Source organism: Mytilus californianus, unplaced genomic scaffold (genome assembly GCF_021869535.1).
Source record: "Mytilus californianus isolate M0D057914Y unplaced genomic scaffold, xbMytCali1.0.p SCAF_15, whole genome shotgun sequence".
NCBI lineage: Eukaryota > Metazoa > Mollusca > Bivalvia > Mytilida > Mytilidae > Mytilus > Mytilus californianus.
The window spans coordinates 4813835-4837166 of record NW_026262637.1 but is presented as its reverse complement, the minus strand read 5'-3'; positions in this window follow the sequence as shown (position 1 = coordinate 4837166).

The window sequence follows — 23332 nt, the reverse complement described above, 5'->3', positions numbered from 1 at the left end:
ATTATAAATATAGAAATTAGCTAGTAGTATTTAATATTTCATACTTTCAATGCGTCCAGCCTACTCTGGCAAAAAATGTTTCGAATAATGTAGATCTATTTATCAGTACTAGAACGGACTTTTTAACAACAATGGAGTGATAGCTTTTATGTTTTATTTGTGATTTGTATGAAGTTGTAGAAATAATAGAGATATCAATCTCAGGGGACAATCTAAAATTGTCCAAGTCCAATAAAAACAGACAACATCATGGCCAGCAAAAACTAGAGCTTCTGAAGAGCCTGTGTTTCCCATCTGGATCTATTGCTCCCTCTCCAACATTATAGACTAGCATATTATTCATCGCCAAACTATGTGCTTACAAACTTCGTTCTACTTACCCTTTCTTACGTTAAGTTTGGCTGATATTTGTTTATTAGTTTCAGAGGAAAATTTCTTTTAAAAAGTATAAGACGGACACGAAAATTTGTCTAAATCATCATTTAAGGCCAATAAAAATTTAATTATTTTGGTTGTTTGGTAGCAGCAGCAACCCTCTATCAAGGAAATCATGGTAGGAAATGCACGCGCTGGAATATCGTATCACTGGGAAATATAAACTCCGTATGCAGGCGCTTGTGGAATGTTACTATACAGAAATAGAAAGTTCACAATTGTAAAACTTAAATCTTTTGTCGTATTTTTTTTTCTCTCAAGTTACCGTCATTGTCATTTTCTAGATGTAAGTCCAGATATGATACAGACATAGCTTTATTTTTTTATTCTTTATTTCATTTTCGATATGGATGATGCATTAAACATAGTCACCATATTTTATTTTTTTCAGTGAGTAAACTAATACTGATCAGTTTCACGTTAAGAAAGCAGTTCTAATGAAAGCTGAATACACTGAAAATTAATATCACAATTGGTAAACCTTGCCATATGTCTTGGATATTTCTTTGTAATGCACCACTCATTGTTGTAAGAGCAACTGATTATCTTTAAGTGCTGTGGTACCATTATCATAGGTATAAGTTTTTATGTCTATAAATTGTTGGTATTAAAGTTCACGCCACATGGCCCGAGAACACAGTTATTTCGTAGTGCATTTCTTTTAGACAATAAATTCAAATTAAAAAAATCGCACCTGCTCTATCTCAAAAAGATTTTTACAGTGTAGTGTACTACTATTGATACAAATAATATCAAAATTATAGAAACTTCTACCAGCTCTAACTCAAAATATTGACAATTCTGTGTTAAGGGGGGCTAAAATTCAGTTTGACAGCTTCAGACATTCTAATTTTTGACCTTTTTTAACTGGACCAAATCACTACTAAACATAAAGATTCAGCACCCAAATTTTGTTAACATGTAATTTCATCCCCTTACTTAATATTTCATGCATAAAATATCAAGAAATAAATTGGGAAAGTGTATGCAATTTATACACTGTTCACACTAGGGACTATATTCGTAGACAACGAAAACCAAAGGACGATAACTGTGTCCTTGGACCTAATAGGATGGAAAGACTTGACCAATTTTTATAAAACTTTGCATGACCTAAGCTTAGGAAATTATCAGATAGTTGGCCAAGTTTCATGGCCATAGGATATATATTATAGAAATTAGGGCCATTTTAATATTGAAATTTGAATGTTTATTTTTGACGTTTAAATCAAATATTTTCAACTGTTAAGATTTTGGCCTAAAACATTTAAATATTGCAAAAATTTGCTTTTTAAATACTCTTGAATATAATATAATAAGTATTAAAAGCAATGGAACACTCATTTGATTTATCAGATTTATCACAGTTATTCAAAAGTCAAATTTATATGAGCCTGTGTCTGAAAATAGAGATTTTCGAATTAAGGGAAGCCTTACATAAACATGCATTTTTTTCAACCAATTTGAAGTTTTTGAAGTTTTTTAACCATACATTATTCTTCCATATATATTAAATGTACTTTAAATGTAAAGAAAAGTTACAAAAAGCATACCACATGAGTATAAAATGGTCTTAGGCCATGTAAGACTGAGAATTATTTAGAGTCGATTTAGGCCGTAGCCCATATTTACATATAAAAATGCACACAGAGGCTATAAGAAATGGAAATTTGTTACTTTTTGCTCATTTCTATGCTAAGATGTCATGATACAAGAAGTCTAATTGCAAAAGGACTCTTGAATTCAACTTTTTTTTGCAGACAGTATGGTCTGATGACCAGTTTTTCACTTTTCAATGGAAAACTTGCATGTAGTTTTAGTCTCAATTGGCATATATTTGAACCACTTACTATCCTAAAGAAGAAAATTATGGTAGCATATGATATGCATAGGGTGTACTGATCATTGTAAAGTGTTTTTTTTACAGATTTAGTGAAATATTTGTGATGGACAACAGATTTTATGTACAAAGCTCTTCACATTTCACATACATCAAACAGGCCGTTTTACCAGGGACATAAATACAAATATTCTGCACATTTTTTCTGTGATAATCTACTTTTCTCTAGATTCAGAGTTCACAAACGGTTAATTAAATTTGATTTAAGCATAAAAACACAAATATCAGGAACATAAAAAAGCTGTCAGATAGAAAGTCAGCATGGCTCTTAGGCATAAAATGGAAACTGCTTTAAAATGCTTATTTTAGCCGTATAATGCCAAAATGGGACATTTTAACAGAATTTCTGTCAAACAAAGATGTAAATCCTTTACTTTTATTGAGTTCGACAAATTGAAACCAGCAAACCTTTCAGAAAAGTTGCCAAAGTACAGAATCTACATTTACGGAATCCATCTCTTAGGCCCGAGAACACAGTTATTTCGTAGTGCATTTCTTTTAGACAATAAATTCAAATTAAAAAAATCGCACCTGCTCTATCTCAAAAAGATTTTTACAGTGTAGTGTACTACTATTGATACAAATAATATCAAAATTATAGAAACTTCTACCAGCTCTAACTCAAAATATGGACAATTCTGTGTTAAGGGGGGCTAAAATTCAGTTTGACAGCTTCAGACATTCTAATTTTTGACCTTTTTTAACTGGACCAAATCACTACTTAACATAAAGATTCAGCACCCAAATGTTTTTAACATGTAATTTCATCCCCTTACTTAATATTTCATGCATAAAATATCAAGAAATATATTGGGAAAGTGTATGCAATTTATACACTGTTCACACTAGGGACTATATTCGTAGACAACGAAAACCAAAGGACGATAACTGTGTCCTTGGACCACATATTAAAGTCATTTTCAGCAATAATAAACACAATCACATCCTATAATATGGAAACTATTACTTACGTGTAGCAATGTCAAATACCACATCTTTATTTTCAGTATCTGCTGTAACAACGACCTTTACGTTATATAATGTTCCAGGCACTAAATTTTGGATTGTTTCATTTTGCGTCTGAGAAATATGAAGAACGTCTTTGAACAAATTGTCATCCAGAAAAATTTTATATGATTTTATATATCGATCGGAACTACTTATTTCCAATGTTACAGAGTTTGTTGTCCTTTTAACAGTTTCAACTTTTAAGCTAAAGTTATCTACAAGACAAATAAAGTGTAGAAATAAATCAGTTTTTTTATAATTTACATTGGGGGTGGGGGTGGTTCAAGATCAATATTCCGTTATTTACACATCAGACCGAACTGGATACCGGAATTTTGAATATACCAAATCAGGTACTTCATATCTAAGAACCAGACAATATATCCCCTTAATTTTAGAATTCATTCATACAATTTTGTTTAATTCTAAATTATCAGTCAAAATGTGTTCTACAAAGATAACTAGACTAGTCCTTCACATTTCATTTGATACCTAAATTATCAAAATATATTCTACATAGTTTGATATATACACTTATTCGCAGAAACTATTTTGTTTTAAATATGTACTACTTTCCAGTATGTTCTCTTTGACCGGGCCCGATTGGTGGTGTTACATCTTACACGAATGTGACCTAGCGAATTAGACTATTTACCGGGTTTGTACTAACATGAGCAACACGACAGTTGCCACATGTGGAGCATGATCTGCTTACCCTTCCTGAGCACCCGAGACCACCCCCAGTTTTTGGTGGGGTTCGTGTTGCTTAGTCTTTAGTTTTCAAGGTTGTGTTTTGTGTACTATTGTTTGTCTGTTTGTCTTTTTCTTTTTTTTAGCCATGGCGTTGTCAGTTTGTTTTCGATTTATGAGTTTGAATGTCCCTTTGGTATCTTTCGCCCCTCTTTTACAAAGTCTATCCGAGTTATTTTTGAAAAGAATTCCGCTCAAGCCGGTGGTAGGGGCCGTCTTTAACTTGCAGTGAGACGAGAGTTTTTTTGCTCCGTGTTGAAGATGTCACTGTGAGTTTGAGATGAAGAACAGCCAAATAAAGTACGAGTTTAAAGAGCATTGTAAGATAACAAGACGGGTTCATACAGAAAGCTGTCCACCTTTATTTCATCAGATGGCAAAACGAATAGAATGCTGAAAGTCCCTGCAAAAAAGAAGTTAATCAATTCAGTCATGGACCGAGGGTGTCGAATATTTGATCTAGTGTATATCAATTGGATACAAAAAACGGAAGAGACGAATGCAGCATGCACAAATAAAACAGAAACAACGATTACTACATGAGGATGAAGCACTGCTTTATGTCTTGATGGATATTACAAAAACTATAGAATATATTGACGTTCTGAAAGTCATAAAGGATGAATGCCTTAAGATGCACCTGACGGACACTTCTAGTTCAACTTTGTAAAAGTGCTTAGTTAGTAATCAGTAATATATGCCTTCTTCGTATACATTAAAAAATTGCTCGCTCAACGTGGAAGCAGATAAAAATACTAGAAGTGTTATACTAGGTTTTATTTAAAACGAACAACGGCACTTATTTGACAGATAAATACCTGTGAACACATTTATTTCTGATGATGGAGAGCTGTTGATTCCATTTGAAACAGCCACTGCGCTAATGTTATAGTGTGCGCCAGGTTTGAGATTTGTAATATTGTATTTTTGGGTAGAACTTTGGTATGGTATCAATGGTAACGATATCTTTCTGTTTATGATAATACGATAGAACCTGACTTTTCCAGCAGGATTGATTATTTGAAGAGTTGATGATGTTGATGTTTTGCTTACTATCTTTATTAGTGGAGTACTGGGAACTGAAAACAGAAATAAAAAGAACTAAATATCTGTCAAGAAACGAATAGTGTATTATATCAAGTATACATCATTTGTGCGCACTACATGTGTTTCTGCACTTATTTTCAGCAGGTACACCTGAAACTTAAAAATTTAAACAAAAATAATACCGAAAACAGGGAGGCATCAAAGATCACCAATACAATTTAAACAGATCAAATAAAATAATTGGGATGCTTTTCCTTTAGTTTTATTACATTTTTACAAAATATGAAACCAACACGTTATAAATTGTATGCTTCAGAAGCGCATTTCTGGATTCTTTTTAATCAGGAACGCTCAAGGCCGAATATTTGAGAGCCAAGGATGTATAAGGATCGAAACAGTTAAAGAGTTACAAATATATATTTTTTACAGTTATAGAAAAACATTAAATTACGAGTCTGGTGAAGAGGAACCTTGAGGGATCCTGTACTGGAAATCAACTATAAGTAACTTTAAGTAAGTATTACATTAAAATCGTGCTCATACAAATACACTAGTCACTGAGAAGATTACATTGAATAACGTAAAAAAATCATTTGCGCACAATATGCGTTTCTAGAATAGCCTACATGATCTACGCTCTTAACAAATAGTTTAAAAGAAGAAAGAAAAGAATAGTTTAAAAGAAGAAAGAAAAGAATAGTTTAAAAGAAGAAAGAAAAGAATAGTTTAAAAGAAGAAAGAAAAGAAAAAGTTATACCAATAACTAAAAAACATAAAAGCATGAAACTAAAAGGACCTCTTGTAATAGAGTTGTTATCATATTTGTGAATAAAGAGTAAATTGTGTAATTGGAATTATTCTGGTAACAAAGAAAATTAGCGACTTAAATGTGTTTTTGTTTTATCAATATACATATGTGTACAGGGCTGATATGCATAAAACTACTTAAGTTAAGATTTGTTCCAAAAAAACGGATTTTTCTACATGTCCTACAATAAATTAGTACTACGATTGGATATCTCAACTAAAGTGGTTTTATGCATATCAGCCCAGGTTTGACCTCTTAAAGCAGGCATATCAGTAATAAATTTTATGAAAAAGTGAACATGAACTTTGATAAAACGTTTTGGGTTGGTCGTTTCAATTATGTTCTTTGCATGATAAATCCAGTAAAAAAACACTTTCATAGCTGTACATTCTCTGTGGATTTTTTTTGTTGTAGTTACAAAAATCTGCATAAAGATGTGAATGATGTTCATTCATATTTCTTTACAAGAAATCAGATACCAGATATGAATAATAATATATGCAATATTCGTCTACACAAAAGAACAAGAAATCTAGCGGGGAAACAGCAGTCTTCAACAATGGACAGGTTTCTATACGATAATTAAAATCGCCTTCGTCTATAAAAAAATATGTAGCTTGCTATTCCTTATTGTTTTATTTCAAGTATTGGGAACATTCACATCATTACAGATAATTAAGGTGTTAAACGGTGATCATTTAAAATTCTATCCTAAAAATCGAATTGTCTTTAGAAATCCTAAGGTGTTCTCAAAGGTAACAAATTGTAATCAACTTTCGTTCAGTAAAATGAGCATAGAAGGATTCTATATCTATTTAGTATCAATAAGAAAGTGTGTTTCAGCATAAATTGAAATTATCCGACGAGGCAAACTTAAAACGGTAGCAAAGAAACAGTTATGAATAATTAATTTGTACGTAAATGTTGTTTTATACTTATACTCACTGGTCGGTTTTATTAACGAACATATGAGCATGCGTATTATAAGCATATAAGCCGAAAAAATCAATCAGACCCACTAACAAAAAGAAAATAACACCGCATTTGATACGGGAATAGAACATCAATCACACTTATTCACAGTAAAAAATGTAAGTATTGAAATATATACTTTAGAATATTATAATAACATGTACATATGGAAAAAAAAAGAGCTATCTACATTTAAGCTTCGTAACATTGTGCATTAAATGAACCAAAGCATCTCAGTTTTGATATTTTGATGAACGTTTCTTTTATTAGAGAAATATACATTGATATTAAGACTGATCGATGTATAAAACGGTCTTTGTTCTCATTTCAAATGCATCTACAAACGACAAATCTTTACAATATATGTAATAGTTTGAATAAGTTCCAAGAGGTTCTGCGAGCGTATTGTTTAGTTAGTCTGTTGTAGTTATGTAAGATTCAATCATATTGAAGAGATTTTCAGAATAAAGGAAATAAGAGCTACATATATTTTATTCAAAAGCAATCAATCGAAAAGAAAAGAATTTAGTGATCTAAACGAAAAACAAATATGAAAAACTCTATGAACTAATATATCTAGGTGTATGCACCGAGTACAACACGAACATGCTGAAAAGATAGTTAATTTCTTAAATCATAGGAAAGAAAAATGAATTAAGGTGTTTTCCTTAGATTTAGGTGAGAATATCAAGCGCATTGTATTTTTGTATTCTTTTATTTAATGTGGCATGATCTTTTGATACAATATTTTATGTAAAATCGGTTATTATTCAACAAAAATTACAATATGTGTATATAAGCAGTTATATTCTACACAAACAAAATTGAATATACATCTACATAAACAAACAGTATTTTTACTTTGTTACTGGCTCATATGAACAAGCTTACCATTGATATATGGAAATGAGAGAAAATACGAAGTACTGTAAAATAAATTCTAAATTACCGATCTATTTGCAATCAAAGAAAAAAAAAAAAACAATAAAACATATCGTTTTACAAATATTTAGTTCTGAATTAATATTGAAACATTTATTGACAATATTCATATTAAACAATGTGAACTGTGAACCACTGCTCACTAATGAATTTCCTGCTATAAGTGAAAGGATAACATGAAGATGATGATGGAAGGGTATGACATGGCACCACAAATTTTTTAAAGCATGATCACATGAAGCTTGAAATCTCAGAAAGGTTAGATTTGTAAAACTGCGACGAAAATTCCATGCATGGAAATTAATAGAAGAAAACATAATCATTTGTTTAACAGAAAGTTGATAAGCAAATTTCAAGAAGCTCTGATATTAAGTTACCTATAATAATTTCACACAAAACGCATGACACGGACATAGGTATACAACATTACTCTACTAATTCAGAGCAGGGGTAAACAGATTATTTTGTAAGCACTGATTCTATTGATTTAAACATCGTAAAGAAACGAGACTGAACAATTGAAGTATACATATAAATACATGAAAGTGCATAAATTTATGTCAACATCGGGGACTATATAATATTTGTTTACTGTCCGTTTATACATACATAATCGTTCACAGGGAAAATTCATTTATGAAGCAAAAATGACATGATAAAATTGCCGTATATAAAAACTTTTTTTTCGTTGGACACATTTTATAAACTGTATAATAATTCATAATCAAGGCGTCAATCTTCATCCATTCTTTTGGGGGTTGCAATTATTGGTCTTGTTACTAATAATTCTGGTAAATCGCTGTAAAATACAACACATTAAACTGGTAAAACATTGGTGCTCAGCAAATGTTTGAATAATGTACAAAAATCAGTTTAAAATAGTCCTATGAGCCGTGTTTTGTACTGAAAAATTCAACACAATTTCGAACGGGAAAACATGCATGTCTTATTGGCAATCATACTACATCTTCTTTTTTATATTTGAAACACGGGCATTCAATCAGAACTTTAAAATTATACCATATTCTCGAAAACAATGCCCACAACCCAATTGTTTGTTGTTTTCTGATTACCGAAATCGTCCGAAGTTTTAAAGAGTGGAACCCTCATGCAATATAAAGAAGGATCTAATTTAAATGAAGGTGTTAAACAAAGGCGACAATACCAATGTTCGAATCTTGTAAATAGATTTAATAGGGTGGACAAAGGTAACAAACAAAAACTTCAGGATCGCATAAACACCAAAAGGAACGAGACTGGATACGTCTCCTGCTATGCATGCATCAACTGCCATGCGAATTCACCCTTGTATTTATATATCTATGACCGCTAAAACATGCCGCTTATGAGTTGAGACACCGACAAATCGATTCGGTCAAATAATTTATGATTGCGACTATAAAACATATTTAATGTCGATTTCAGTCATTCTTACTCATAACTCTATTGGAACATTTTTTGTGTCAGGATCACACTCCTGAAGCTGTTTAGTGTGAATAAACTCATCATTGATACCAGGCTTATAGTTTTACGTTTCGTCTACAAATACGCTAAAATAAAAACATAGAAAAGCGTAACGTATCAACTAAAAGATGTAAATGCCCAATCTCCGGCGCAGAGTTCATATCCGTTCCTTACATGCTCCGTAGTACTACACTTAATATTGAGTGTGTAACGTAGTATGGAATCGAACGGATATGATCACTGCGCCAGAGATTGGCAAACTCCATAAGATGGAGCAGTCGGTATTAGTTAACCCTGACATCAAGAATTAGTTTGGGTAATTTTATGAGTTCATTTCCCGAAATATGGGTTCCCGAAAAAATGTTCCCAAAAAGGATGCCCGGAAAAGGGTTCAAACTCATCCGAAGTATGACGAGTGAATCCTACATAAACAATTTCAAAGAGAATCTGCTACATTGTAATTAATGAATGTGCTTTCCCATCGTCAGTGTGTTTTTCCTGTTTTCCCTTAGGTATTAATTCTCCAAAAAAGAACATGATGTTGTACATTGTCATCTTTTTAATATGCTTTGGATTTTCAAATATTTTGGCCTTGAGCATCACTGAAGAGACATTGATTGTCGAAATGCGCATCTGGTGTAGCAAAAGTGGTACCGTTTATGTTATGTTTTAGAAGTAATATGAATGAATTAAAATATAGTCCCATTCTAGAAAAAATGCCCTCCATTTTCTAAGTTCCTGATTATATAACTAATTTCGAGGTCTAAATGAGTTGAAATTCATTCAAATTGTACGAGGACGAATCTAAAGAAAATGACACAGAAATATAACTTAAACCTAGAATCTAAGACAAACGTGATTATTTTCACTTTAAAATTGTCAACCTCCCATTTTCAAATATTTTTGCATGTTTCCAATCGTGACGTTTGACATTTATATAACTGTAAAATTGTTTTCATTCGCATATTTCTTAGTTTATATCTCGGCCATAAGCCTGATATCTTTGATGATCCAATTGAGAATGGAAATGGGGAAATGTGTCAGAGAGACAACAACCCGACCAAAGAGCAGAAAACAGCGAGAAAATCCCGCACCCGGAGGCGTGCTTCAGCTGGCCCCTAAATAAAAATGTGTACTAGTTCAATGAAAATAGACATCATACTAAACTCTAAAACATATAAATGAACAATAATTAAAAAAAAACATACAAGACTAACAAAGGCCAGAGGCTCCTGACTTGGGACAGGCGCAAAAATGCGGCGGAGTTAAACATGTTTTGTGAGATCTCAACCCTCCCCCTATACATCTAACCAATGTAGAATAAACAAACACACAGCAATACGCACAGCAAAAAACAGTTTAAAAAAAGTCCGAGTCCGATGTCAGAATAGGTAACAAAAGAAACTAAGCAAAATGACAATGATACATAAAGAAACAAAGGACTACTAACAGTTACTGACATGCCAGCTCCAGACCTCAATTAAACTGATTGAAAGATTATGTCTTCATCATATGAAAATCAAGCTCAATCCCTCCCGTTAGGGGTTTAGTATCATACCACCATAAAATATATGAGAACATAACCCGTACCATGCCAACAACTGGTGTTAAAATAAATGTGTTTATTTCCGATGCAAAACCATATGAGCGAATCAATATTAATACCAAAATATGCCATCTTTAATGACATAACAACAGTATCGTAAGTATATCCATTCTGAATAAGTCTGTTTAAAAGTTTGGTTAGCTTTTGATGTGAATGTCGACATTTTTGTGCTTTGTATACAATATTACCATAAAAGATTGGGTGTGAAATACCTGAACGTATAAGATTGTCTGCATGTTGATTTATATTTACGAATGATGTCCTTGTACCGATGTTAAAATTTAGTAAATGTTTGACTAGAGTACTTTTATCATACGCAATACCTTTTTCATGAATCAATTGGAATAAAAACAACAAAAGCAGAAAAGAATTTATATTAAGTAGTGAAACAAGTTTGTAATCATTTTCGAAAATGCTGTCCTTATAAAGACAAACTGCATGTTTTTTTCGTTTAAAAATATTTTTCTTTTGAACATTTTCTTTTGTGATTAGTATTTTAAGCCATGATTCCTTATTAATACAAGGGCTCGTATCCCTACATCTGTTATTTTAAAAATTTGACATACGTTCGTGCTGATCTTCAAACCCATCTTCTTCTTCTTCATTATCAGATACATCAATTAAATCCTTAACGCAGTTGTGTATGAAAATGTACTGATCCTGAAATCATTAAAAAATAGTGTTCTGGAAATGATGGAAAAGAAATGATAAGGCCTTCTAATTTATGACACAAAGTACCTACTAGGATAATGAAAAAAATGAGAGCAAAGGAACAGTGCCTGTATCATTTTTCAACTCAAAGTCAGGACATAAGGGCCTTCGACTTCGAATGCAATATTTCTCCCTGAAAAAGATAGTTCCGACAACCTATAAATATGGAACGTGGTACGATTGCAAATGAGAAAATTATCCACCAAATACCAAATGACGTGGATTTCCAACTAAGGTGAACATCACTTTAGTGAGTTGATTTCGAATCTAAGTGTGTTTATGATAGAAATCATATCAGCAGCAAACTCTCGGGGGACCACTGTAATACTTAATTGATAGAGATGCCGCTGGGGTTCTGTTACCCACCCTTTTTTTTAAATTTAGATTTTGAAAATGTATACCTTTTGATATATTGCGTTAGTAAAAATGTAACCTTTTACCATATTGTAAGTAGAAAAGTGGAATACCAAAGTGTCAAAAGAGGGAAAATTTGTGGATAATGATATCACTATGCTCGGAGCTTAAACTCCTTATGTAATGTTTACTTATGGCGAGACTTTCGGCCGTGAAAAAATACAGGGCTTTTCATATTACATGTAATGGAAACTTTATTGATCTTATCATACATTTCTGATAGTTTTCCCCACCAATTCACATACCCCCCCTCCCGAGAGCAAAACACTGACTACTGTATATACTAGTATTCTACCCTCTGGAACACTTTATATATAAGGTACGTATCAAGCGCTTTTCTGGATTGAAAACCAAAGAGAAAAATCTAGGAATGTAAGAATACTTAAGTAGCTATATAGACCAAAGGGGACTAAACTAAAATAGAAAAATATAAAAACATCTAAGATCCATTTTGTTTTTGTTTGTCTTTTTATCTCCTCCGTCTTTTTGATTTAATAGCTGTAGAAAATGTCTGCCATTGCAAGCTTATTTTCTTAATAATAAATTTTACATTGGAAAATTAATAGATATGTGATAGAAATCTTGTCAGTAGCGAGTCATTAACTGGGACAAACTTTCCACCAGTAGAGCCATTGAATTAGTGCTATCCAGTAAACTCTTTGAGTTAGAAAATATACAGGCCGTACTGAAATTCGCATTATAAAACAAGGATAATGGCTTCGTGTCACAAAAATTTGACTTTCAATTTCACGATTCTGATTAGAATTAAAAATAAAGCTCTTTGATAATTGAGAAAATTGTCTTCTATTCTAAAATAATTAAAACAAATAGGTTTTGTAACACCTGAAATGCATTATCCAAATGTTTAGAACTACTTTGTACAGTTACCTCTGTTTGCACCATGTTAAGCCTATAGTTTCGCATATTTAATATCATTCCGAATATGTCCACTTCTGTGCATTTAGATCGAATTTCTTGCAGAAGAATATCCATAATGATAAAAGTTCCTGTGCGGCCGACTCCAGCACTGTTAATGTAAATCATTTGAATTTGAAAATCTATTTATTTAAAACATTTATAACAACTCAAATATTTCAAACTGTGACAATCAATCTAATAATTCTCAAATTTGCAAACAGTGCAGTAAGACCCTATTTCAACATATTGAATATGCCCTACATATGTTGATATCAATGAAACGTTAATATTTGACCAATTTGGCTTCTGGTATGTAAGAGTCTATAATAATCTTTTAAAGAAATTAGAATTTAAGCAGAATTATTTTTTTTAGAAATACAATTTATTTAAAATTTGAATACCACGTCCAGCATGCATATCAAATATTATTCTAATTTTATTTTTTACAAATTTCTGATTTAACCCAATTCTAAATATCCAGCTTGTAATCCAGATTCTGGGCTGATATGCATAAAACCACTTCAGTTAAGATATCCAATCGTAGTACTAATTAATCGTAGGACATGTAGAAAAAAACAGTCAGTTCGGAATAAATCTTAACTGAAGTAGTTTTATGCATATCAGCCCTGATTTCAATACACGAAATATAGATTTAATGACATTCGTCAATTACGTTTCATATTGAATGATGAATGTCGTATTTTGGAATTAAAAATACTAATTTGGAATAATCATTTCGGGCTTTGAATTGTTTTTTTGGGCTTTGACTCGTTTTCTTTGGCTTAAAGAGTTTCCTGTCTAATCAATCAGCCATACTAAATTTACTGCACGTTATTATTTGTGTAAATATTTGTGAACAAGATAATACAGCAGATAGTTGTCTGTGTACATATTGACAGGCTATGACTACATGTACATTTTAAATACAGACTATTTCTTATGACAAGAAATCAACAATAAAACGTTCATTGAGAACTTTGTCAAATGTTTATAAATTAATTAGCATTTTGCTTTCATATATGAACTTTTTACAAAATTTCATATACATTTTGAATATTCCTTTGGTGTCTTCTTAATAAAAAAATAGGGAAATGTGGTATGATTGCCATTGAAACATTTATCCACCAAAGTTCAAATGAAGTGGATGTAAGCAATTATAGGCAACCGTACGGCCTTCAACAATGAGAAAAGCCATACTGTCTGCTTAAAAAAGGTCCCGACATGATAAATATTAAACAACAAACTTACGGCCTGATTTTTATCAATTTACGAAAAACAAATATGGGAGAAATAAAGCACGACAACCACTGAACTACAGGCTCCTGACTTTGGATAGGCACATAAAGAATGTTGCCAATTTAAACATGTTTGTTAGCGCTCAACCCTCCTCTAACCTGAGACAGACCGCACGTGGCAGGGCATTTACATATTCCTAGCAACAACAAAAAAAACCAAAGTACAGATCTAAGAGTACTCGCAGTTACTGACAGCTAATTCAATCCAATCACAATTTATACAAAAATCATGTATTTATGACTAAAATATTAATCATTAAACATCCAACATCCAATGAATTTAGTGTAAAGACGTCATTAACAGTCAGAAGATTGATAAGTTAACTCGGATCGTATCTAAATTTCCGGGCTCGGTAAACATCATCACCGTAAAAATTAGGATGTGCTTTTCCCTTGAAATAGGTTTTCTACAAGTACAGCTAAACAAATCTTTGTATCTATGGAAGAATTGAGTAAAGATTTTAAGCAATTTGTGGTCCATAAATTTCTGAATTAATGATTACTAGTACTTGATAGATTTCATTAAAATCCAAAACGTCAATACAAACACGGACATGCATGTTTGTCAATTTCTCTCATTCTCTATCTCTTTGCGTTTTTTTTTTTAAGGAAAACAGAAAACTTTTATTTCATTATCAAAATAGCAATGAAAGAAGGAAATCATTCATTTGTCTTCGTTTTGTAATGGTTAGATATTATTCATACCTTTACTAAAAATATCATACCTGCAATGAACAACAATAGGACCATTCATATTTGGTTTGACTTCCTGTCTAACAGTATCAACAAAATTTATCATAATGTCAGTTGTTTTTGGTGTACCCATATCTGGCCATGCTAAATAATTATAATGTTTAATCCTCCTCTCCACACCCCCCTGTAGGCAAATAAAAAAGAGCTTTAGTTTTCTATGTTGTGTCATCTGTACTTTTATTTGTCTGTTTGTCTTTTATTTTTGGCCATGGCGTTGTCAGTTTGTTTTCGATCTATGAGTTTGACTGTCCCTCTGGTATCTTTCGCCCCTCTTTTAGTACAATTATGTCATAATGCTATAGATTATGAGATGAAATGCACAATGAATTTTTTATGATACAAGTACTTAGCGCCTTATACATGTTACAGTCTGTGTTTGTTCCAGCAATGCATATTTATAATTTTAAGTTTGTAATTCGTATTTTAAAGATCGCGTGGGCCTCATGCGAAATCTTTTTTTTTTCAAAACACCAACATATATTAAGTCGTATTTATAACACATATTCTTTGAAATCACTGTCTCACGAATATTGGCTTGCATAATCGTTTAAGGTAGCTGGAGTGTCTTCCCCCATATTGGATTTTGAAATAGCAGATAACAATTGGTCTAGATCTTTCATGAAATGTACAAATTTCGAGAGTAGTATGTAATTCATGTGTAAGATTTTTCTTGTTAATATAGAAAATTATGTGTTTTATCATATTTACAGCGTATTTTACAAAAGACAGAATATTTTTGTTTGATTCATTTTTTTTTAACTTTGCCACATAAGGGGAGATAAATCTGATATAAGGAGAGATAACTCAGATAAAGTAACTTTTACAATAGAATGTGTTGTGAATTTACCTATTTTATTATGTAGCAAAAAAAAAAAACGAGTCCGGTGACTCCATTTTTTCTTTTTCTTATCTGAAAGCATATTGTTAGTGCTATCTTCTCATATTTTATCTTAAAATTCTATTGTGTAGTTTTCTTTTTATCACACAAAATTGGGTTTTCCATGCATAATCTATACAAAATCTGACAATTTTGCTCAACCTTAGCGTGAAAAAAAGCCTAGTGACCCACACTTTTATATTATATTTTTGAAAAAAGCATGATATAAACTACATTTTGACAAATTATTAAAATATTCTATGGATTTTAATTTAGATCCCCCCATCTACCTTAAGTATAAGAATCAGGAGATTTAATATAATTGCAAATGAGACGACTGTCCACCAAAGTTCCAATGAAGTGGATGTAAGCAATTATAGGCAACCGTACAGCCTTCAGCAATGAGAAAAAACCCATACCGTATAGTCGGCTATAAAAGGCCCCGACATGAAAAATATGAAACAATTCAATTGAAAAAACTAACGGCCTAATTTATAACAAAACAATTATACATATTAAGTGTATACTTTCAGTACACCTTATCGCTATTTAGTCCAATTCGAGAAAAATGGTTACTTAGATAACTTCCTGATGAGGTCTAATGTTGCAAAAACAAAGGTCATCAGCAATGAGCTGAGGGAGGAAAATGTTTGGAAAGTGAACATTTTAAAACTTTGATAATTAATGAAGCAATTTTTAAAAGACAAATTAAAGTCATTAAAATGCTTTGTTTGATGTGTTTACGATGGTCTTACCATGTCTCTATGTTCGATTAATGCCCCCGATAGCATCAACTGGTTTGAAAAATTACAATAATTTAAAAAATTATCCGGATCGGAATAAAAAGCGATAAGGTGCATGATAATGCATGGAAATAATCGCTTCATATTTGTCGCTAGTGGTAATACTGACAAGAATATTTTAATTTTACAGTAAAAGCTTTGTATGTAGTTAGTGAAGCCTCTCCCTTTTCCTTAAATTTCAAAGTAATAAATTTTTATTCGTAAGGAAAATCCCTTCCTCCATTTGATTAGAGATATCAAGAAAACAATTTAACACTATTAACTGTGACTTTACTTCTGCCAATTTTGAACAAGCATTCTTGGATCAAATAAAAATACGTGCTTATCCCAGAAACCCTAAAGGTAATTGTACAAATCATTGATGATGACACTTTGCTGCACTTGAGGCCGCTTTTTGTAAAATGTAGGCGTATCTCTAATATGTCTCCTTTATTTGAACGTTTTTACAAAAATATTTCTTTATTAATCTAATTAGATTAGAAATGCAAAGTACGATTCAAATTGAACAGTTTCAGATCTATGATTTTTTCAGTTTCAACAATGGAGACAGTGGGTCGTAAAAGTATAATATATATTGATTATTGATAAAAAGGAAAACCGTAGTCACCATAAATATTAAACAGAATAATTCGGATAAAACAGGACCCCCTCCCAAAAGAAAAAACAAAACCAAAGGACACCAAGAGTGACACATTCGATCTAAAACAATAAAAACGAAATAGGAATTGCTACACATATGTTTAGTCAAGAGCATCGCCGTATTCTCCCAACAATGGAAACCATTCCCTTAACTTTGCCCTTCTGATATTTTTAAACGTTTGGAATCCAATATTAAAGTGTTTCCTACACAATTTGTCTTTTTCATAGAACACCAGGTTCATGGTTACATTTCAACATCTTACTTAAAAGGGCTTGTAAATTGAGTGTGCCTTCTAGTTAAACTGGTCAACTACAAAGGGATACAAGTATGTATATTTGTATTTTTTATTAAATATAATGATTAGGACTCATATGAAATGTAGATAATCAGATAATATATTTATAGTGTCAAATATATGTCCAGCTTTTAACTTCTAATGTGACGTCGCGGAATTCAAATCTGTGCCCTTTGGTTTCACCTTAAATATATTTAAGCATTTGGACTGCAGGGGTTTCACTAATCATTTAACAAATATCAAAACAATCTTATAAAGCTAGATCATTGTTAAGTTCTGCCTTCTTTTCTAAGGTCATTTCCGTAATAGTACCAGTTACTATATTTATCATTATAGTCATTGCTATGACGTACATGTATATTTAAAATTCTTAGTATTGCACGTTTTTATTGGTAGACTTATGTCTAGCGGTTACCCAATAACAACATATTTTTATAAGCAAGCACACTTTTCACCATTACTCACTGACCAAACGCCATAGTCCTACTTCAGCTCCTTTATTCAGGGAATATAACCAAGTAAAAAGTTTGTAGCTTAACATACACATGGCAAAAATGACGCAATAAAACGGCAAAAACCGGTAATATTCAGTTAGTTAACGACTCACATCTCCTGAGTAATCAAAACGTTAGCAAATTTAGACGCTTTTGAAGCAATATAGGTGAGATAAATTTCATGATGGGAAAACAGGGATTTGAGAAAAGAAGGAATATAGATTAGTGACATCTATGACAAAATATAGGATATGACATGAATTTAATAAAATGACACACATTTTAGGCTGGACATAGATTTGAATCTACCATATTGTGTACTGAATGAATAATGTGAGGGGAATATGATACCTTCTATTTGTATTCACATCTCACTATAAGTGAAAACTGGATGATTATCATTTGATGTCCTTTAGTTGTTTTTATTTTCGTGAGTTGCTCTCATCGCATGGACGCATACAATACATTCCACGAGTCCATTTAGTAATTCATAACTTGTGTTGCAAACTTGTATTGGCCCCGAGACTTTCAATTAAATGCCATTGCTATAACATATTCTTTAAAGTATAAACGTTGTTACTCACCAATCGCAAAGCAATAGTCCGTAGTGTGTAGTTTGGTAAATGTGATATTGTTTCCACTTCTACAATAATGTCTCCCAGGAACATATTTTCGTTTACATTTTCAGGCCAATATATGTCACACTTTTTCTATGTAAAAAAATCAGTAAAATGTTATTTGTGAGAATTTGATTTAAGCAATTTTTGAATTAACAAGACAAACGCATTCCTACATAAAATCCGGAAAATGAACCATGGAAGTAGGACCCATATTTTGACTCATTAGTTATACAACATTTATGATCTTAAATTTGCTCTCTTCAGTGCATGGGTAAAAGAAGAAAAGAATGTGAAAGAAAATTTCACAGTTAACGAGTAACTATGTCGAAAGCCATGACGATATTATATGTATAATAGTTTGTAAAGCTTCCTGATTTTCGTGGTGTATATCAATGTTTTCATTATCGGTTGGGAAAATAGAGATGCACCAAAATAGCGATTTGCAATAAATTGCTTTATTTGAAAATCTATAACACACCATTTCTAAACTAATCGTAGCCTTTTAGCCTTTTTGATGGGTTACTTTTTTTCATAGGTAACGTATGCAAAACATCGAGTAAATTAAGAAGAGAGTAGTTTACCGATGTTGGAATCCAACAAATCGATCAGGAAGAGAAAAATTAATGCAACCAAGGAAAAAACTGACGAAATCGCACATACTTCCAAAAGGAACGAAACCGTTTGCGTCGGCAGGATAAGCATCTCTTGCTATGCCCTCCTTCTATTTCTTCTTTTATTAAATTGAAGCTGAACCGACCGACCTATGATTGTTTGTCCTGTGTACAGAATAAAGTTATTCTCTCTCAATTTCAGGTTACATGTTTGGAATACTTATTGAAGTTGTATTTTAATCGTCTCAGATGAATTCCGGCATAACTAATTTAGTTTCAAAGAAATTTTGAAGGTGTCATGCGATTTCAGCACTTGTACACTGTTAAAAGCCATACAATATTGTATTGAATATGAAATAAGCACTTTTTGTATTTCGTGTGTCCGAAGTGATCTCCTGGATTTACCTTCATCAGGAATGCTCAAACCTGAACGTTTTAGACCCAAAGGTGCGTACATACGTTATGAGATATATGATCAAAAAGGACCTAAACTAAATAGCAAAATTCATCAAAGGTCAAGTTTGACTAAGGGAGCTGGCACCTTAGTTTCTTGATGATCACTGGATTTTTGAATGGGGAATTTCAAATAAGTAGAGGCTATAAGTCATGTCAGTACCAAAGCACTGACTACTGAGCTGATGATACCCTCGGTATAGTTTTGACATGCATATTAAAGACGGGAACAAATGAACAATTTATACAATAGATAAGTTTCGCAAGGTTTGAAGACCGGGATGAAGGGAGAAAAATTTGGACTGGAACTGAACTGGAAAATACAAATATGTTATTAAGGGCAGGCATTTGACCTAAAAACAGGCAATTACCGGGTTTCCTAGAACGAATCTTCTTAATTGCAGAGAGCGTAGCACTCACTATACATGAATCATCGGATTTAGTGTCCCCATTCTGACCGGACGTGGTAGCGACTTATTCATCCAGATACAGAAAACGAAAAAGCATTTCTTCTTAAAATACCACATATAAAAATAAGAAGATGTGGTATGATTGCCAATGAGACAACTCTGCACAAGAGACCAAATGACACAGAAATTTACTACTATAGATCACCGATTGGCCTTCAACAATGAGCAAAACCCATACCGCAAAGTCAGCTATAAAAGGCCCCGAAATGACAAATGTAAAACAATCCAATCAAGAAAACTAATGGCCTAATTTATGTACAAACTAATGAACACAAAGCAATTATGATACACAGAAACACATGTATATTTGGTAGTATACTAGTTTTTGGGTATTATTTCATTTGTTTAATTTCAACGTCAAAATTGATGTTACGTGCATCAAATATAATTATGTCGTTTATTGAGAAAGTGCCGTTTTGATTTGAAGGTTTATCTACTGCAAATATAAATGATGTGCATAATATAGCTCTAGCTTAAATGCAGTTCCGGCACCAGAGGCAGGTCACAAATACATTTTCAAGATGTTTTCTTACTAGTTTGCATGTATATGTAGCGAAGGCGCAAATTACAGTGTTTCTGTCGAAGTTGGTTTGATGAAATGAATATTGTCTTTTATATCATAATTAGAACGTTAATGATAAACGAAGCAGATTTCGTTATTAAATAATTACCCTGCCTCTTTCTATTAGCTGAGTCAGCATAACAACAATACTGACATTCTGTTCCCACATCATTCTCCACATCTCTACTTTAGTTGATTGTAATGGTCCCTGAGTTGCTATGAATTCTCTTTTTGATTTCTTCCCCTGAATAATATTGGCTTAGATGATAAAACAAATAATGTGTATTTAAGAATTGACTGATATATGTCAGAGGGACTATGCATACTAGTATTCAACAATTTATAATGCGTTTCATTTACAAATGGATCCCATCAGATTGTATTTTTATCTGTAGAAAATCCAAAGTAACTATGTTCCATAGATTTACTGTTTTGTCGGAAGTGCTTTAGAAAAACCTTGTTTAATCAATCATATTCCGGAAATCTTACTGACATTTCCTGATCCGTTGTTTAAGATGAATAAAAGTGGATAGCTTGGAAATCTTCTAATGATAACAAAAACATTTATGAATGTAATTCACGGGATTTGACCTATGTGTCAAAAGATACTTAATTAAGGCGGCAGTATTTAACAGATGTTCAAATCTCGAAAATCCATCAGGAAGAAACAAATCCAAATAATGGAATCTAAATATCAAAGACCGCGAAAACATGCCGCAAGTGAGTTGAGACACCGTAACAGAGTATCGATCAACCAATTCGTAATGGTGACCGTAAAACGTATGTAGAGTAGATTGCAGTCGGTCTTTCTAATAACTCTGTTGGTGCAGTTTATATACTAGTAACACAAATCAGTCCTCAATTAAGGATATAACTGTATTGTATTGTAAGCTTGATCAACGTAAAACATAGGATTTACTGTCGCAAACTGAGTTTACCTATCGACGCTTAGCTGAGCTAGGTAAACGGTTATATGCGACAATAAAACCAAGTTTCACGTAAGCCAAACTTTAAATACAATACAGTGGATTAAAATTGTCATAGATGAAATAAATCTTATTCTTTTCTTTGCCACTAAAAACGTGACGTCATATATACACTTCCGCAGTCAAACGTAAACAAAAGACGTTTTTAGACTTTTGCAGGCTTGAGAAAATGAGACTTTATCCTTTATTTTTCAACAAATAACATGCAAAAAAGCCGAAATTCAAATTGGCGGCCTATCTTTGTAACATACCGGTAGACCGTGGAATCTACCCTTTAACAAATATATCGACGACCAATCAAAATCGTGGTAACAAATGTACAGCATTATAATTATTATTTACTGTCTTGAATATTTTGTAAGTACTTTTTGGTTTTTATAGCTCTTCAACTGTTTCGGTTCTTATACACCCTAGGCTTTCAAATATTCGACTTTGAACGTTCCTGATGAAGTTAAATCCAGAAAAGCGCTTCGGACGCATGAAATTGATAACGTGTTGTTTTCATTTTTTAGATAGGATTCCTAGACATATGCTTCATAACACTACAGAAATTGATGTTAAAAAATTAGTAATGTTGTGAAATAACTAAATTTTATTCAGAAAATTAAAAGGTAATTTGTATTTGAAATGAAACACCAACTCAAACTGTTTTTGGGTTAAATTTTTTTTATCGATAACGATTAATTGGTGACACAGGATTGATAGATACAAGGATACTTTATATATCTAGAATATTTGTTTTCTCTGTATAAAATCAAAATGAAAAAGTATTAACAAAATACCAAGGTAAATCCAAAAACGGGGGAGTCCATAAAAACAGGCAAAATCAAATGCAAGACTATAAATAACAACCAGAACGAATTAAAAACACCTGTCATATTCCCGACATGGAACAGGCATTTTCCAAAAAAAAATTTGGGTTGAATCTGGTTTTATAGCTAGCTAAACCTCTCACCTGTATGGCAGTTGGTTATAGTTATATTGACTGTTATGTGTATCTCATGTAATTTTATTCTTTACTTACAGGAATATAATTTGCGTTTATAAAATCACTTCCAATTTCATCTTCCACCCCAATTAGTTTAACGATTGAATGGTCAACTGAAAAAAAAATGTCAAGTGACAGACTTTTGAATATAAACTGCTGACCCGGAACAGCTAATTTTTGTTTTAAATTAGGCTGCTGTTGTTAAATCTAATCTCCTCTATGTAGTGTTTTGGACAGTTGTCTTTCTTCAACTTATTAAGATTTGCATCTTGTTATCTTCTCTCTCTATTTTTCCCAATGGTCCAATGTATATGAAAAAGTGAGCGTTACATGACAAAATGGTCTGGTTCTATCAAACCGAACTATCTAGAAGAGCTCTTAATAATGAAAACATTATGGTTGACATGACTAACAAACATCTTTTACTTTCCTTTTTTATTTAATAACTGACCATATTTGCATAGAATTTCTCGTATTATATACATTTCTACGCTTTTCACGTTCATTTAT